The sequence below is a fragment of the Macaca mulatta genome, chromosome 17, assembly GCF_049350105.2.
Source record: "Macaca mulatta isolate MMU2019108-1 chromosome 17, T2T-MMU8v2.0, whole genome shotgun sequence".
Taxonomy (NCBI): Eukaryota; Metazoa; Chordata; class Mammalia; order Primates; family Cercopithecidae; genus Macaca; species Macaca mulatta.
This window is the reverse complement of record NC_133422.1, coordinates 71,720,901-71,738,117: the sequence shown is the minus strand read 5'-3', so window position 1 is coordinate 71,738,117 and position 17,217 is coordinate 71,720,901. Positions and strand designations below refer to the sequence as shown.

General features: G+C 40.1%; 1 pseudogene; it reads right to left on the bottom strand.

Annotated features, from left to right (window-relative positions):
• Positions 1–13,720: 13,720 nt before the first annotated feature.
• On the bottom strand, positions 13,721–14,503 carry LOC695868 (transcription factor BTF3-like; annotated as a pseudogene).
• Between the last annotated feature and the right edge of the window lie 2,714 nt (positions 14,504–17,217).

Below are 17,217 nucleotides of genomic sequence, written 5' to 3'. Positions count from 1 at the left end.
TCCCCTTCCCCATTTGTATTTTTATGGTGGTTGGGGCTCTGAAAACAATACCTCCAAATGAAAACCTCAGAAACAGCATCAGAAGCAAAGTCTGTCTCCAACCTTCTGCCTTCCTGTCCTTTGCCCCTCACTCTCCCTGAGGCAAAGCATAGAAATTAGAACCTCTTTTCCCTACAGCCAGCCATAGAGCCTAAAAATATTCCTCTAACCTTCCCCCACATTTCTGTGTGACAACTGGCGATAAAGAAATTAAGACTCTCATTTCAGGCTGGGTGCAGTGGCTCATGCCTGTAATCTCAGCACTTCGGGAGGCCAAGGCAGGAAGATTGCTTGGGTGCAGGAGTTCAAGACTAGTCTGGGCAACATCATGAAATCCCATCTCTACAAAAAATACAAAAGTTAATTGGGTGGTGACACACACTTGTAGTCCCAGCTACTCGGGATGCTGGGGTGGGAGAATCGCTTGAGCCTGGGAGGCAGAGGTTGCAGTGAGCTGAGATCGTGCCACTGCACTCCAGCCTGGGTGACAGAGTGAGACCCTATCTCAAAAAAAAAAAACAAAAAACAACAAAAAAAACAAAAGGCTTCCGTTCAGAGTGGTTCTACCGAGGAGAAAGGAATGCTGCACAGAGAAGCCAAGAAGAATCTGGACATGCGGGCCTTTCTGGGTTTCCCCAGTCAGTCTATTCCTATTAGCTCATACCCTTTTTGTCCAATCCCCTTTCTAAATGGTTGTCCCTACTTCATAGAACCTAAGCACAAAGATGGACAGTTTTCCCTGTATTTTTAGGCCTCCATCCTGAAGGCTTCCATGTCACATAAACCTATGATCAAGTATACTTGTTAAGCTTTTCTCCTGTTAGTTTCTCATTTGTTATAGGCGTATAGGCTACAACCTTTATGATGGGAAAGAGAGGGATCACCTGGGTGATAAATGAGAATTCTAAAAATTGCTTTGTGAAATCAGAGGAGAGGGAGTAAGGAAGGGAGAGAGAGAAGGGACAGGAGAGAGAGAATCACAAAGAGCCATCGGCTGATTGCTGAGGCTGCACTCCATGGAAACATGACCCATGGGATTATCCTGGCGAGTGACCACACATTCACAGGACTAGTTATCAGCTTTGTAGGGATTGATTCAATCCCAAAGTTGACTAAAATCTTGGGTACTGACTCTATTAACCCAAGTCACATGAGAATGAAGAATCAATCAGAATTCCAATTTATTAATTTACATTGATCTGAATTTTATCATTTTTAGTACCTACAGGAGTCTGTTCTTGAGGCCCTTCTCTGTATCAAGGTGCCCCTGGGAAGGCAAGTTAACAATGCTCGCTTGGTTAGTAGGGAAAAAATGAGTGCTGAGGGCTCCCTCACACAGACCACTGAGAAGCCATGATATCATCCATCTCCCTGGTGCCCAAAACATATGGGTCCACAAGACTCTCTGCTACGTGTACTTTGCCAAATTCTTATCTTGCTCCTCATAAATTATCTTTATTTTGCGTTAGCCTTTTAGCCTTTATAGCCTTTATGAAACAAGCCTTTTAGCCTTTTAGCCTTTATGAAAACAAGGCATGAACTTACAGCACAATGCAATCAGACATTCCTGGATTTTAAATTTATATCCCAACACATTACCCTTGTTTTGTGAGTGGATAAGTGAGATCTGTACCCTCCAAGTAAATTATACAAAACAATACAGTCTCTGAATATTATAAGGATGACAGCTAATACAAAAAGCTCACTATCATCATGTTTCAATGAGAAAAATTCTTGTCAGTTGAAATATGTCATGACTCATTCAAAGTATGCAAATTAGCTATGCATTTCAACATCTTAACACTTCCTCCAAATTTTAGGAAAAGAGTTAAAATTAATATAGCCTCTTGTGATGTTTCGAAGACTTGGTATTTCCCATATGACTACTTGGGTTCTGCCTTCCAGAATTCCTACTTTGTCTTGCTCCCTTCCTCCTTGCCTTCTTTTATACCCCTTGGTATTCACAAAGAACATATTTCCCCACCTGCCACTGTTTAACATCATTAATAAAATCTGGCTTGCAAAGATTTTCAAACTTTCTGACTATGGCTTTATATTTTGAATTAGTATTACCTTTCTCCCCACTAACTAAAAAAAAAAATCCATCTTGCTCTTAGATGTGTGAAAATGGGAAAAGGAATAGTAGAAATCAGCAGAAAATCTTTTATACATGAGAGATAAAAGTGCTCTCATGTATGTGCTAAGGACTGTGGATGTGGAAGAATACGATGGTAGGGAAATATAATTAAAAACAAAATCTCCTTCCAACCCAGAAATCCTCTCTATTGAGGAAGCAGAGAAAGAAAACACATTTATTGTTGAATAAGTGTTAAACCAGAATGTAATGCACATCACAGGCAATCCTCTAAGAGATGGCAAAGACAGAAGTCTCATCCTTTTATATAACCAAGCAGACACAACCCACTACATGCATGTTGTCAAGATAAACAATAACTAGTTCTCAAGTAAGAAGACATGACAGGACCATTTGTCGCACAGCTCATTCTAACTTTACTTGATAATTAGGGTGACCATCTGTATTAGCTAATTTTCTAGAAGAAAAACAAATTTCATATCATGATGACAGGATTGCTATAAAGATAGTAGTTTTTCAACATGGAGGCGTCCATCAAAGTTAGGCATTCCCGTGCTGGGTGTGAGGTGGCCCTCAGCATCCATTCTTCCCTTAATTAACCGAGTGAACATTGATAACTTGGCTTTCCAGGCACCTTGATACAGAGAACGGCCTAATAGCAGACTCCTTACAGTCACTAGAAATGATAAAATTCTGATCAATATAAATTAATACATTGGAATTCTGCTTGACTCTTCATTATCAGATGACTTGGGTTAGTGAGAGTCAGTCCCCAGTATGCTAGTCAACTTTGGGTCCACTGATTGACTCAAGCCCTGCAAAGCTGATAACTAGTCCTGTGACAATATGAGCCCATGGGTAATGTTCCATCTCATTTTCCTCTCTATCTATAGTATCTATTATATACCACATTCTGGGTGCTGAATGAATAAATATGGATCCTGGGTGCGTATGGCAGTTCCAAGTCCTCATCGCATTCTGGTCTTTAAACAGTTAAGAAGTAATATTTCAGTCTTGAGAGTGACATTCTGCTTGCATGCCCTAAATTGGACAATAGGGACTTCCCCGAAGGGTTTAAAATTGCCCTGTCTCTGTAAACTTCTGGAATTTTAGGGACCAGTTTCAGCTCAGAAGCTCACCTTAGGGTGGGATGAAACCTGGGAGTGGGACCAGTTGCTATCAGGGAGTAATGAGGGGGAGTTTAGAGAAGCCTGGTGGCCTTCCTGGGAAAATGCCTTCATGTGGTCCTCTGTATGTCCATGGCTGGATCTAGCTTTGGTACTGAGGATTTAGAGACAATTTGCCACTGGGGAAATGACAGTCTCACTAACAAACTTGTGAGAGTCTGATGCATAGATCAGAATGCCAGCGTATCATTTTAGTTCCTTTATATTACAAGGCTAGTTTCTTTCATTATCTGGGGTCCTTCCCTATAGCAACATGGCTGGGAAGCCAGATGAGTCATGGAACGTTGCTTGCCAAATGTGGAACTGGAATGAAGCAGTGGAAGGGTGTATTAGTCATGGTTCTCCAGAGCAATAGAACTAATAGGATATATGTAAATATATCAGGGATATATTATGGGGATTGGCTCACATGATTATGGAGGCCAAAAAGTCCCACAATCTGCCATATGTAAGCTGGAGAACCAAAAAGTGGTGTAATTCAGTCCGAGTCTGAAGGCCTGAAAAGCAGAAGCTCCAACATCCTAGGGCAGAAGAAGATGTAAGTGCCAGTTCAAGAAGGAAGAGAGCAAATTTGCTCTTCCTTTGACATTTTATTCTATTTGGGCCTTCAATGGCTTGGATGATGCCCTCCCACATTGATGAGGGCGGATCTTCTTTGCTCAGTCTACTGATTCAAATGCTGATCTCTTCTAGAAACACCCCCACAAACACACTCAGAAATAATGTTTTACCAGCTATCTGGACATCCCTTAGCTTAGTCAAGTTGATACATAAAATTAACCATCACAGGATTGGAAGGACATTTACCAAGGCCTTGGGAAAGCCAGTTGGAAGTCCCTGCCCCAACATGGCAGATACTTCTCTGTTGGTATTTGCCAGATACAAATTCTCCCCAGTTTATGCTAGTTAGCCTCTGTTCCTTCTTTTTCTTTGTTCCCCTTTTAAAATTCCGTACTAATCATTCGCCTGTTGTTGCAACACTCAGATACGTGACAGCACAGAGTTCTTAGGCCATCTTTTCAGGATAGTTCTTGTAAGAGATTAAACTTGAGTTCTTGTAGCTGGTAAGATGGCAGCTTCACAGTTATGGGACATCTTCAGACATTGTGTCTCCCTGAGGCCATGCCAATTCTTGGAAGTCTCTTGTTTCATCTAATACTTGGTATGGGTCATTTATACACGACTCAGTCATTATCATGAATTTGGCTAGTTTAATCTGTATTTCTCAGTTCTGAGGTGGCTTATGTTGCTTCGATGTGCCAATAACAAGGATTAGGCCCAGTAGTATATGGAACTGATCATGTCTTAAAGTATCAAAATCTTAGGGTAAATAATAAGTAAAAAAGTTGAAGTACAAATAGGAAATCATCTGAGGAATGAAATGATTAAAAAAAAAAACAAGTCCAAAAGCAAGAAGTCTCTAGTCTTCTGCCACCATCCATGAAACTGCGATAGTCTTACTTGTTAGCTTGCACGTAGGGCACGTAGGGCAACATCTCAGACCATTCTCAGTTCTTGATGAAGCATCCTGAAGAAGGAAAGCATGCTTCGGAATTGCACAAAGCCACCCTATGTACTAGCAACAGCTTGGAAGGAACTAAGTCCAGAGCATAAATATAAGGAATAAAGAACCTGGGCCAGGCGCAGTGCTCACGCCTGTAATCCCAGCACTCTAGGAGGCTGAGGTGGGAAGATCACTTGAGGTTAGGAGCTTGAGACCAGCCTGGGCAACATGGTAAAACCCTGTCTCCACCAAAAAATAAAAATAAAAAAACATTAGCCAGATGTGGTGCACACCTGTAATCTCAGCTACTTGGGAGGCTACGGCAGGAGAATCACTTGAACCCGAGAGGCGGAGGTTGTAGTGAGCTGAGATCATGCCACTGCACTCCAGCCTGAGTGACAGAATGAGACTCCATTTCAAAACAAAAAAAGAACGTGGAGATGATGAATAAGCAGGGACAATGTTTTCTTATCCTTAAGTTTCTCATTTACTTGCAGTTGGGCCCATTACAACTTCCAGCATCAATGCTGACAAACTTAAAAGATGCAAGACACTCAACCCTGGACACTAATAAACTCACTTTCAGGAGATTTTGGAACTCTGATGCCTAGGTAATGCCCCAGACCAATGAAACAGACTCTATGGGGGTAGAACCCAGGTATCGGTATTTTAAAAACTCCCCAAGTGATTCCATTTGCAGCTAAGGTGAAAGCCAGTGGTGTGGCCTTAAGTTCTAAGAGTTACTGATGATGATACATCCTTGTGGGTGGCCAGCACACACACATCTCTTAATGTGTACCCCAGAGATTTAAGGTGTGTTCCTTTTTTCTGATATGCACCTGACTGTGGGCAGAGTCCTGCCCTTTCCCTAGTTCTATCCTACTCTTGCTTGGTCTTTCTCTAGGACCCATAGATCTATTCAGATGGCTCTTCTTATCTGCTTGCATTTCTGACTTTTGTGTAATCTCTCACAAGTTGTGTTAAACTTCATTGGTTTATTGGTTAATTCGTTCAATTAATTCTTTCAAGACTCTAAGCACTGAAAAAAATGTGGAACCCTTATTTTCTTTCCCCCAACTTGTAATAAAAGTTAATATTTATTAAGCACTTACTATATAGAAGGCATTATTCTAAGAGCTTTGCAAATCTGATGTAATATTTAATTCTAACAAAAAATGCATTATCCCCATTTTACAGATGATAAAACTGAGGCAATGCAAGATGAGTAAATTCCAAAGTCACCTAACTGTTACATGGTAGAGCCAGGACTTAGAGACAGGCAGTCTGGCTCTAGAGACTACACCAAGTCACACTAACCAGTAACATGAATATGAAGAAGCTGAATAATGTGATTTTCAACATGATGTCAATTTTCATGCTTTCTTGAAAAAATGTTATGTTCTTCACAATTGTTTTTCTCATTATTTTAGTGTCTCTGTTTAGTGGACATGCCTATCTCTGTGCTGGGCAATCCAGCACTGCTCTACTAACCCTTGTCAGACTTCCCTCCTGCGGTGACTGCTGGTTTCAATGCCATCCATATGTTCAAATGTAGGGAATGCTCCTGCCTGGTGAAATTTCAGCCAGAGCTGGTGGCAGGGTCTGCTTTTCCAGGACCCACTCACCAGCATGGGCAGATTTGTTAAGTGCTTCTTTCCTGCAGTTAACTTAGCCATGGCCAGACTGTCCTGGATGCCTCAGACCCAAGACAGCCTTGATTTCTGTCTTAATAGAAAACAATAAAATCGGTCCATATTGGCAGGAAATTTACTTTAGAGCAGGGTGTTAGTTGTTTAGAGCAGTGGTTCTCAAATGTTTTGTGCATCAGAATCCTCAGTTGATCCAGTACAATCACAGATTACTGGGCCTTAACCCAAAGTTTCTCATTCAGAAGGTCTGGGGTGTGCCCTGAGAATTTGCATTTTAGGATAAGTTCCCAGGTGATGCCTGTGCTGCTGGTCCCAAGACGACACTCTGAGAACCATCGCTTTAGATCTGTGCTGCTGAAATGTGGTCCAGACCAGCAGTGTCGGCATCACCTGGGAACTTGCTAGAAACACAGAATCCTGGGCCACAGTCCCGATCAGCCCCTACAGAATCAGAATCCATGTTTAACAAGTTTCTCAAAATGTAATTTATATGCACATTCAAATTTGAGAGGCACAGGTTTAGATCCCCTGTCTTGATCCCATTCAGGACTTTCAATGTCAAACAAAGGAAAACCTTATTTGACAGCAATATCTGAAATAATCATAGCGTTAAACTATATTCTGGCCACAAAAAAGATGAAAGAAGATGATATGGGTGATTTGGGGCAAATCTGTCAGAACTCATTCCAAATGGCTGAGTGATATGTCCTTCTGACAGAGGAAGGGTAATGTCTTCATATTAATAGCAATTTAAAAGACTGTTAATATGCACATGCTCAATGCAGCTAATTCCGGAAGAAAAAAAGAACTTTTAAAAATAGTTTTAGCTCCTTTTATATCAGTAAAACTATAGATTGGTATAAAACATATACTCAATTTAAATAAGTACTTTGAAAATCAGAAATGAAAGCTGTTTGTTCTGGGTCACTACTGGTAAAAAGTGGGGAAAAGGGAAGCCTTTCCTTTTTTTTTTTTTTTTGAGACAGAGTCTCGCTCTGTGGCCCAGGCTGGAGTGCAGTGGTGTGATCTTGGCTCACTGCAACCTCTGCCTCCCAGGTCCTGGTTCAAGCAATTCTCTGGCCTCAGCTCCCGAGTAGCTGGGATTACAGGCATGTGCCACCATGCCCAGCTAATTTTTGTATTTTTAGTAGAGACAGGGTTTCACCATGATAGCCAGGCTGGTCTTGAACTCCTGACCTCGTGATCTGCCCACCTTGGCCTCCCAAAGTGTTGGGATTACAGGCGTGAGCCACCGCACCTGGCCTGAGAAGCCTATTTTCACTATTACTTTTACATTTTGGAAAAAGGATAAGCAGACAAGATAAAATGTATCAGGCTTGTTTTTTAAAAGTTTTTTAAAATAGAAATCATTGTCACTTTTCCTGAATCTTGATAAGAATGTTTGGATTTTGAAAGTCAAAGGATAAATGATCAGTGTCCACATATAGTGAGAGAAAATAATTTGCATCCGTCAACAGTTTCTGAGATACTGTGTGTGAGAATCTTCAAGCAATATCAAAAAAGCTGCTACTTCAAACCAAAAATGTGAAAATGGTAGCATTTAATATTACTGAAATATAAAATGTAAGTGCTACGGAAGTATGAAACTTAATAAGAAATAACAATTTTGAGTGCTTACTATGTGTCTGAAACTAAGCTAAGTGCTTTATTTATACTGTGCACAATCTCATTGAATCTTTACTGAAACCTTTTGGTTCTATGGTTGGTTGTATTTTACAGATAAGGAAACTGAAGCTCAAGGAAGCTTATGAGTTAGTGTATATTCATATGTGCATATTTATTCATGTATATTTCAGTTATAGACATTCTCTGTCCAACCTATCTCTTAAAGAAATAATTATTAGCTTATTTTTTCCCACATGTTGCTTGTAGGAGGATAAAGAGAAAAACCTTCAAAGATTAACAGTTGACCCTTGAACAACATGAGTTTGAACTGAGCAAGGCCACTTATATGTGAATTTTTTTTCCAATAAATATATTGGAATTTTTTGAAGTTTTATGACAATTTGAAAAGGCTCACAGATAAACCATGTAGACTAGAAATATTGAAAAAAATTAAGGAAAAGCTAGGCATGTCATGCATTCATAAAATACATGTTGAGACTAGTCTATCATTTACTGCAACAAAATATGCACAAATCTATTGAAGTTAAAATTTACAGAGATATAGACCAATGGAACAGAACAGAGCCCTCAGAAATAATACCACACATCTACAACCATCTGACCTTTGACAAACCTGACAAAAACAAGAAATGGGGAAAGGATTCCCTATTTAATAAATGGTGCTGGGAAAACTGGCTAGCCATAGGTAGAAAGCTGAAACTGGATCCCTTCCTCACACCTTATACAAAACTTAATTCAAGATGGATTGGAGACTTAAATGTTAGACCTAAAACCATAAAAACCCTAGAAGAAAACCTAGGCAATACCATTCAGGACATAGGCATGGGCAAGGGCTTCATGTCTAAAACACCAAAAACAAAGGCAACAAAAGCCAAAATTGACAAATGGGATCTAATTAAACTAAAGAACTTCTGCACAGCAAAAGAAACTACCATGAGAGTGAACAGGCAACCTACAGAATGGGAGAAAATTTTTGCAATCTACTCATCTGACAAAGGGCTAATATCCAGAACCTACAAAGAACTCAAACAAATTTACAGGAAAAAAACAACCCCATCAAAAAGTGGGTGAAGTATATGAACAGACACTTCTCAAAAGAAGACATTTATGCAGCCCACAGACACATGAAAAAATGCTCATCATCACTGGCCATCAGAGAAATGCAAATCAAAACCACGATTAGATACCATCTCACACCAGTTAGAATGGCAATCATTAAAAAGTCAGGAAACAACAGGTGCTGGAGAGGATGTGAAGAAATCGGAACACTTTTACACTGTTAGTGGGACTGTAAACTAGTTCAACCATTGTGGAAGACAGTGTGGCGATTCTTCAAGGATCTAGAACTAGAAATACCATTTGACCTAGCCATTCCATTACTGGGTATATACCCAAAAGATTATAAATCATGCTGCTATAAAGACACATGCACATGTATGTTTATTGTGGCAGTATTCACAATAGCAAAGACTTGGAACCAACTCAAATGTCTGTCAGTGATAGGCTGTATTAAGAAAATGTGGCACATATACACCATGGAATACTATGCAGTCATAAAAAAGGATGAGTTCATGTTCTTTGTAGGGACATGGATGAAGCTGGAAACCATCATTTTCAGCAAACTATCACAAGGACAAAAAACCAAACACTGCATGTTCTCACTCATAGGTGGGAATTGAACAATGAGAACACTTGGACACAGGAAGGGGAACATCACACACTGGGGCCTGTCGTGGGGTGGGGTGGGGGGAGGGAGGGAAAGGAGGAGGAATAGCATTAGGAGATATAGCTAATGTAAATGACGAGTTAATGGGTGCAGCACACCAACATGTCACATGTATACATATGTAACAAACCTGCACGTTGTGCACATGTACCCTAGAACTTAAAGTGTAATAATAAAAAAATTATCAAAACATATGCACAAATGCAGACTGCACATGATGCCATTTGAAGTTGAAAGAAATGTAGACACAAAGATTGAGTATTAAATCGTAATTATAACTGCATAAAATCATCTCCACATGAGCAGTTCATCTCTCCAGTAAATTGGGTATTACAGTAAAAAATGATTTCTCACAGTTCTCATGTATTTCTTGTCGTGTTTAGTGCAATACCATAAACCTTGGATAACATCATTAAACCCATTCAAAATGCCATTAGTGATGCTGGAAATGCTCCCAAGAAGCAGAGAAAAGTCATGACATTCCAAGAAAAAGTTGGATTGCTTGATAATATGTACTGTAGATTTTGATCTGTAGCTGTGGTTGCCCTCCATTTCAAGATAAATGAATCTAGTGTAAGGACCATTGTGACAAAAGAAAAGGAATGTTGTAAAGCCATTGCTGCAGCTATGCCAGTGGGTGCAGAAATCTTGCACTTTTGGTGAAATACCTTTTTAAAAATTATTTTTATTTTTTTATTTTACTTTAAGTTCTGCGATACATGTGTAGAACGTGCAGGTTTGTTACATAGATATACATGTACCATGGTGGTTTGCTGCACCTATCAACCTGTCATCTAGGTTTTAAGGCCCACATGCACAAAGTATTTGCCTAACACTCTTCCCACTGCTTGCCCCCAGCCCCTCAACAGGCCCTGGTGTGTGATGTTCCCCTCCCTGTGTCCATGTATTCTCATTGTTCAACTCCCACTTATGAGTGAGAACATGAAGTGTTTGGTTTTCTGTTCCTGTGTTGGTGAAATACCTTTTTATTTCACGTTGAAAATGCAGCTTTTTATGTGGATGCAGGATTGCTATAAAAAAAGGCATACCTATATACTAATATTCAAAAAAAGCAAAGTCATTATATAACAACTTAAAAACAAAATGAAGTTGAAGGGTCTAATGCTAGAGAATTTAGTGTCAGCAAAGGATGGTTTGATAATTTTAGAGATTTTGCTTAACAAATGTCAAGATAACAGGAGAAGCAGCTTCTGCCAATGAAGAGGCAGCAGATGAGTTTCCAGTTGCCATTAAGAAAATCATTGAGGAGAATGGATATCTTCATGAACCTGTTTTTAAAATGCAGATCAGAGTGCTTTATTCTGGAAAAAAAATGCCACAAAGGGCATTTATTAGTAAGAAAGACAAGTGAACAACAGTGCTGAAGGCAGGAAAGGATAGGCTAACTCTACCATTTTGTGCAAATGCAGTTAGGTTTATGATTAGGACTGCCCTTATCTATAATACTGTTAACCCTTGAACCTTGGAGGGAAAAGTTAAACACCAGCTGCCAGTCTTTTGGTTGTACAAGAAGAAGGCCTGGATAACAAGAACCCCTTTTTGGGGTTGGTCCCATTGATACTTTGTCCCTGAAGTCAGGAAGTACCTTGCTAGTAAGTGACTGAACTTTAAAGTTTTTTTTTGATATTGGGCAATGTCCCTGGCCACTAAGAACCCCATGAATTCAACACAGAAGGTGTCAAAGGGGTCTACTTGCTCCCAAACACAGTGTCTCTAATTTACCCTCTAGATCGGGGGTCATAAAGACCTTTAAGGCTCATTACACACTGTACTCTATTGAAAGGATTGTCTCTATGGAAGAGAATCTGAGAGAGAGAACATTATGAAAGTCTGAAAGGCTTACCCGCGGTTAAAGATGCTATTATTGGGATAAAAAGAATCATGGAAGTCATTAAGCCTGAAATAATAAATTCCTGTTGGAAAAAACTGCCCAGATGTTGCCCATGACTTCATAGGATTTATGACAGAGACAGTCAAGGAAATAATAAAAGAGATTGTGGCTATGGCAAAAAAGGTAGGAATAAAGGGTTTCAAGATATAGATCTTGGAGAACTCCAAGAGCTAGCAGACATCACATGAATGGAATTAACAGGAGATGACTTGATGGAGATGAGTGCTTCTGAATTAGCGCCAGACAATAAAGAACAGAGGACAAAAGAAGCAGGGCTAGAAAACAAATTGACATTAGACAACCTGGCAGAAGCCTTCTAATTATTCAAGACTGCTTTTGACTTATTTTATGGCATGAATTCTTCTATAACATGAGCAATGAAACTAAAGCAAACATTGGAAGTGTCGTAGAACCCCAAATTCAGGCTCGTGTGCCTATTGTGCAGCTGGAGCCAAACAATGAGACATTGGTGCTTGGAGATAGGGCAGGTTTTTCAATTTGGCTAAAGTGGAAGCCACGGAGAACAAGCTCTCTCAAATCCATCTTAAGAAAAAGATGAAGCAAGGAGTTTTTATGCAGCTGGAGAGTAAGGGAGGGGGACTTTCAGGGAACCCAGGGGAGAAGTCTGTGTTTCTTCAGTCTCAGATAACACCTTGAGCAGCCAGACTTCTGGGTGTCAGCAGCTGGGTGAAACATTCTTAAAGGCGTTTATTTATTCTGCCAAAGTTTTTTGTGACCCTTAAGTTATTTCCTTCTGCTTTACAAAGAAATAGTACATCAGCAGTTTATAATTATATTGTGGGTAAAAAGGGATATTGGGCAAAGAGGGAGTGGTTAACATGTACCAGAAAGACAAGACAGGACTTGACCAGAATTTTCATTGTTTCAGTCACTAAAAATACAGGGGCACTGAAATCTAAAGGGGCCTGGTTGTAGAAGGATTAGTACCATATATATAGAAATATTTAGATAAATTAAAAAGCAAAGCCAAAAAATAATCAGACAGAATTAACAATGTATTTCCATGAAGTTACATGGTGATATGGTGTGGCGATGTCGCCATCCAAATTTCACCTTGAATTGTAATAATCCCTATGTGTCATGGGAGGGACCCTGTAGGATGTAATTGAATCATGGGAGCAGTTTCCTCCATACTGATCTCGTAGTAGTGAATAAGTCTCACAAGGTCTGATGGTTTTATAAATGGGAGTTCCCCTACATAAGCTCTCTTGCCTGTTGCCATGTGAAACATGCCCTTGCTCCTCTTTTGCCCTCCACCATAATTGTGAGGCCTCCCCAGCCATGTGGAACTGTGAGTCAGTTAAACCTCCTTTTCTTTATAAATTATCCAGTCTCGGTTATGTCTTTATTAGCAGCGTGAGAATGGACAAATACATATGTAATGTCCCTGCCTCTCCTGCCTCCCCTTTTATCTCCTCCACCCCTTCTGCCTCTGTCACTCCTGACACAGAAAGACCAACCCCTCCTCTTCCTCCTCCTTTTCAGCCTACTCAATGTGAAGATGACAAGGATGAAGACCTTTGTGATGATCCACTTCTACTTAATGAATACTATATGTGTGTATGTCTATGTGTATGTATATATGTGTGTGTACATATATATTTGTATGTATATATGTGTGTGAATATATGCATATATGTGTATGCATGTATATATGTGTGTACACACACATACATATTTTATGAGGCAAAGAACTTTATTCACCTTTGTTTCAAACTTTATTCCCAGGCTTCTTCAGCTTAATTCGCTGCAAAGAGTGAATTGTATATAAGCAAAAACTGAAAAGAGCTGCAGTGTCCAAGGGGCTTGGGCTTAAAAATATTAGAGATCTAGATTTTATTAGATCTGTAAACAAAACATTTGTAAAAAGCAGTCATAATGTGAAACAGCAGCTCCCAGTAACTTCTTCAAGTTTTATCTTCTTCAGAAGTTGACTCAGTTCAGTTTGCCTCGTGCTTGGAAGCCTCATCAAAATTCTCCACAAGATCTAGAACTTCATCACATCATCATCATCCTCTCCAGTAGCAAGTGGTGCTTTTCCTCCCACAGATTGTTTGGGCTGAGTGTTAGCCAGTCTCTTTGAACTAGTCAGACCATCTGCAGCACTGGTTTATGATAGATGCTGAGTAGCATTTCTGTCAGCTGCTTTGTCTCAGCATGGCCTGTCATGGTGAAAGTGTTTGCTGCCAGCGATGCCTGAACTTTAGGGTTGTTAAAGTGAATCACTGCTCCTTGGTGTGTAAACATATTCACCTCTTCAATACCAGAGATATTGTTTACCCCTAACTTCTTTAAGGAGAACTAAAATTTTTTATCCTCTGCTGTCGCTAGGTTTATGATCAGGACTGTCCTTATCTATAAAACCGTTAACCTCTGAGCCTTCAAGGGACAAGATAAATACTAGCTGCCAGTCTTTTGGTTGTACAACAAGGCCTGGACAATGAGAACCCTTTTTCTGGGTTGGTTCCATTGCTGTTTTGTCCCTGAAGTCAAGAAATACCTTACCAGACTGACTTTTAAAGTTCTTTTGATATGGACCATGTCCCTGGACACTCAAAACCTTATGACTTCAACACCAAAGGTGTCAAAGGGGCCTACTTGCCCTCACACACAGTGTCTCAGATGCTATGAACCACCTTTTTTCTGTGAGCAGTTCCTTTCTGACCAATGTGTACTTCTGCTTGCCGTTTGGTGAGTTTTTGGTTCATGATTGTTTCTTTCATCTTATCTGAGTGGAAAAGAGGCTGCGCGGGGGACTAGGGTTGGCACTCGAGGAGTCTCGGGTGAGACCAGCTGAGATTAGAAGCACACAGGGAGGCAGGATGGCAGCTAAAGGAATACATTTCCTTTTCTCTAGCTTACTTTATTGTAATATAATACACACAACATACGTGTTAATTAACATTATGTGTTATTGGTAAGGCTTCCAGTTAACAGTTAAGGCTATGAGTAAAGTTTTCGTGGAGTTGAAAGTTATAGTCAGATTTTTACTGCATGGGAAGTCAGCACCCAAAACACCCATGTTGTTCAAGGGTTGACTGTACTTAATTTGCCTTTTATTAGGATGAAGAATGTTTCCTGAGACCCACTGTCTTGGTTTGGCCAGGACTGAGGTGTTTCATTGCTAAATCCAAGCGGGTTTCAGGACAGCTGGCCATCTACTGGGATTTCAGGAAAGGGACACATTGAGACTAAGCCTTTAAAATCAGATAGCTTGAGCTATCTCTAGTTTTAGTAAATAAGTGGCTTTTATGATTAAAGGGAACTAAAAGCATCAAAATGCCTTAAGGTCTATTTTTTTTTCTAGATTATAAGGACCTATTTATTTATTTTATTTTGCTTTAAGTTCCAGGATACATGTGCAGAACGTGCAGGTTTGTCACATAGGTACACGTGTGCTGTGGTGGTTTGCTGTACCTCTCAGCCTGTCACCTAGGTTTTAAGCCCTGCATGCATTAACTATTTGTCATGATGCTCTCCCTCCCATCGCACCCCCCACCCCACGACAGGTCCTGGTGTGTGATGTTCCCCTCTCTGTGTCCGTGTGTTCTCTTTGTTCAGCTCCCACTTATGAGTGAGAACATGCGGTGTTTGGTTTTCTGTTCCTGTGCAAGTTTGCTGAGGGTGATGGCTTCCAGCTTCATCCATATCCCTGCAAAGGACATGATCTCATTCCTTTTTTTTCTTAATGGATTAATGAATGCTAAATTTCCAATACTAGCACTGGCTTTTTTTTTTTCCCCCAGCTATGTTTCTGGGCAAATGAGAATCACAGAGTGAAGCCATGGGATCGAACCCTTTGATTTGCCCTACCTAAGGGAATACAGAGAAGGAATCAGCTTCTCTGATTCTGTAGACATGTCTTGAAGCCTTTATGCACTTTGGATTTTTAAACTGACAAGTGAAGGAGCCTACTTCACTTGTAGTACATAAACAACCTAACTGTAATTTTGTATTGTGAGCTTATCTTTGGAGTGCTGAGGTATCATGGTCTGGTGGGCCTTTCTTAGGCTAATTTCTGTCCTGGTAGATGAGGCTCGTGCAGTATAAAGTTGAACCATAAATCTGTGTAAGGGCAGACCCATGATTATTCATTTTTAAGTGGGGATGTTTTTCCCTCCCACCTGTCCCCCACTGCTGAGAGTCCACTGGAGATAGGCAAGCATTCTTGTTGACTCCTTATGCTGGCTGGTGGGTAGTTTTTCTAGTGTCCCTAGGATAGCCAGATAAAAATACAGGGTGTCCAGTTAAATTTAAATTTCAGATAAAAAACAAAAAAATTTCTAGGATAAGTATGTTCCAGATACTGCATTGGACACACTTATATTAAAAGTTTATTTGTAATTCCAATTTAACTAGCTAGCCTACATTTTGATTTGCTAAATCTGGATAGTCTGGATATACCTTTTACTTAGGCTGAGGTCCTTTGTGGATTGTACCTTTATTTGGGGCCTTAGTGTAACTCCCCAAGTTAAGTGGGGTCTGCTTTTATGAAGCCATTAAAACCTCAGCCTCAGGTTTGTAATGTCAGCATCAAACTGGAAAGCCTTTCACGAGCATGACTGTTGCACTTTTGGTTCTTTAGTCTCCTGCTGTAGTTTCCATTTCATTGTCTTTGGCCCCTGCAATTTTCTTATTTTCTTCCAAGCTCAGGCATGCATTTAAAAGAACATTTTATTTTGCTCAGGGTTTTCAGGTGTTTCGAAGTGTGAAAACTTCAAACTTCAAATCAGGCTCTTGAACATATTGCGAATTCTGCATTATTCTGAAAGAATTAGATGGATGGATTCTTCTGCAGTGAAACAACATAGAACATAGATATTGAGATCCAGGTTGAAAAAAGTCCAACGACAGATTATCAGTTGATCTGCTCTTCCCTATAGTAGGAGATGGAAACCCAGACATGGGCTCTGTAACTGTTCACTGAGGCCTCTGTGACTATACTGGAGTGGCAAAAGTTAATACCCCACCCTCTAGACTTCCTAACTCTACAGGGGGGCGGGGAGAGATATTATGCATGATCATGTGTATTTGACCTAACACTTTCGGGAACTAAACCTCTTCTTGCTCTGAATCAAGAAGCAATTTATCAACTGGCTCTTTACATGCGGGACAATTTAATAGACAGTAACTAACTCGGGCCTTGCAAAAGTCACAGGAACATTGCATAACGAAGTTGACAGTACAATAGGATACTTTGAAATGAACTTTTTTTCTAAAACAAGTTTCAAAGACCAAAGGTGAAATACATATATGGGAAGAAATAATTAAAGAGCACTGTATTAATTTAGGAAAATGTAATTTGTAAGTCCAGGTGACTTAATTGCTCAGGTTATGTTATGTGTTATAGATGCATTATTGTCACCAAATATTCCAAACGCTCCCTGCAGTACCTGTCCCTGGGAGGGCTACCCATTTCCTTCCTGGCCATGTGACC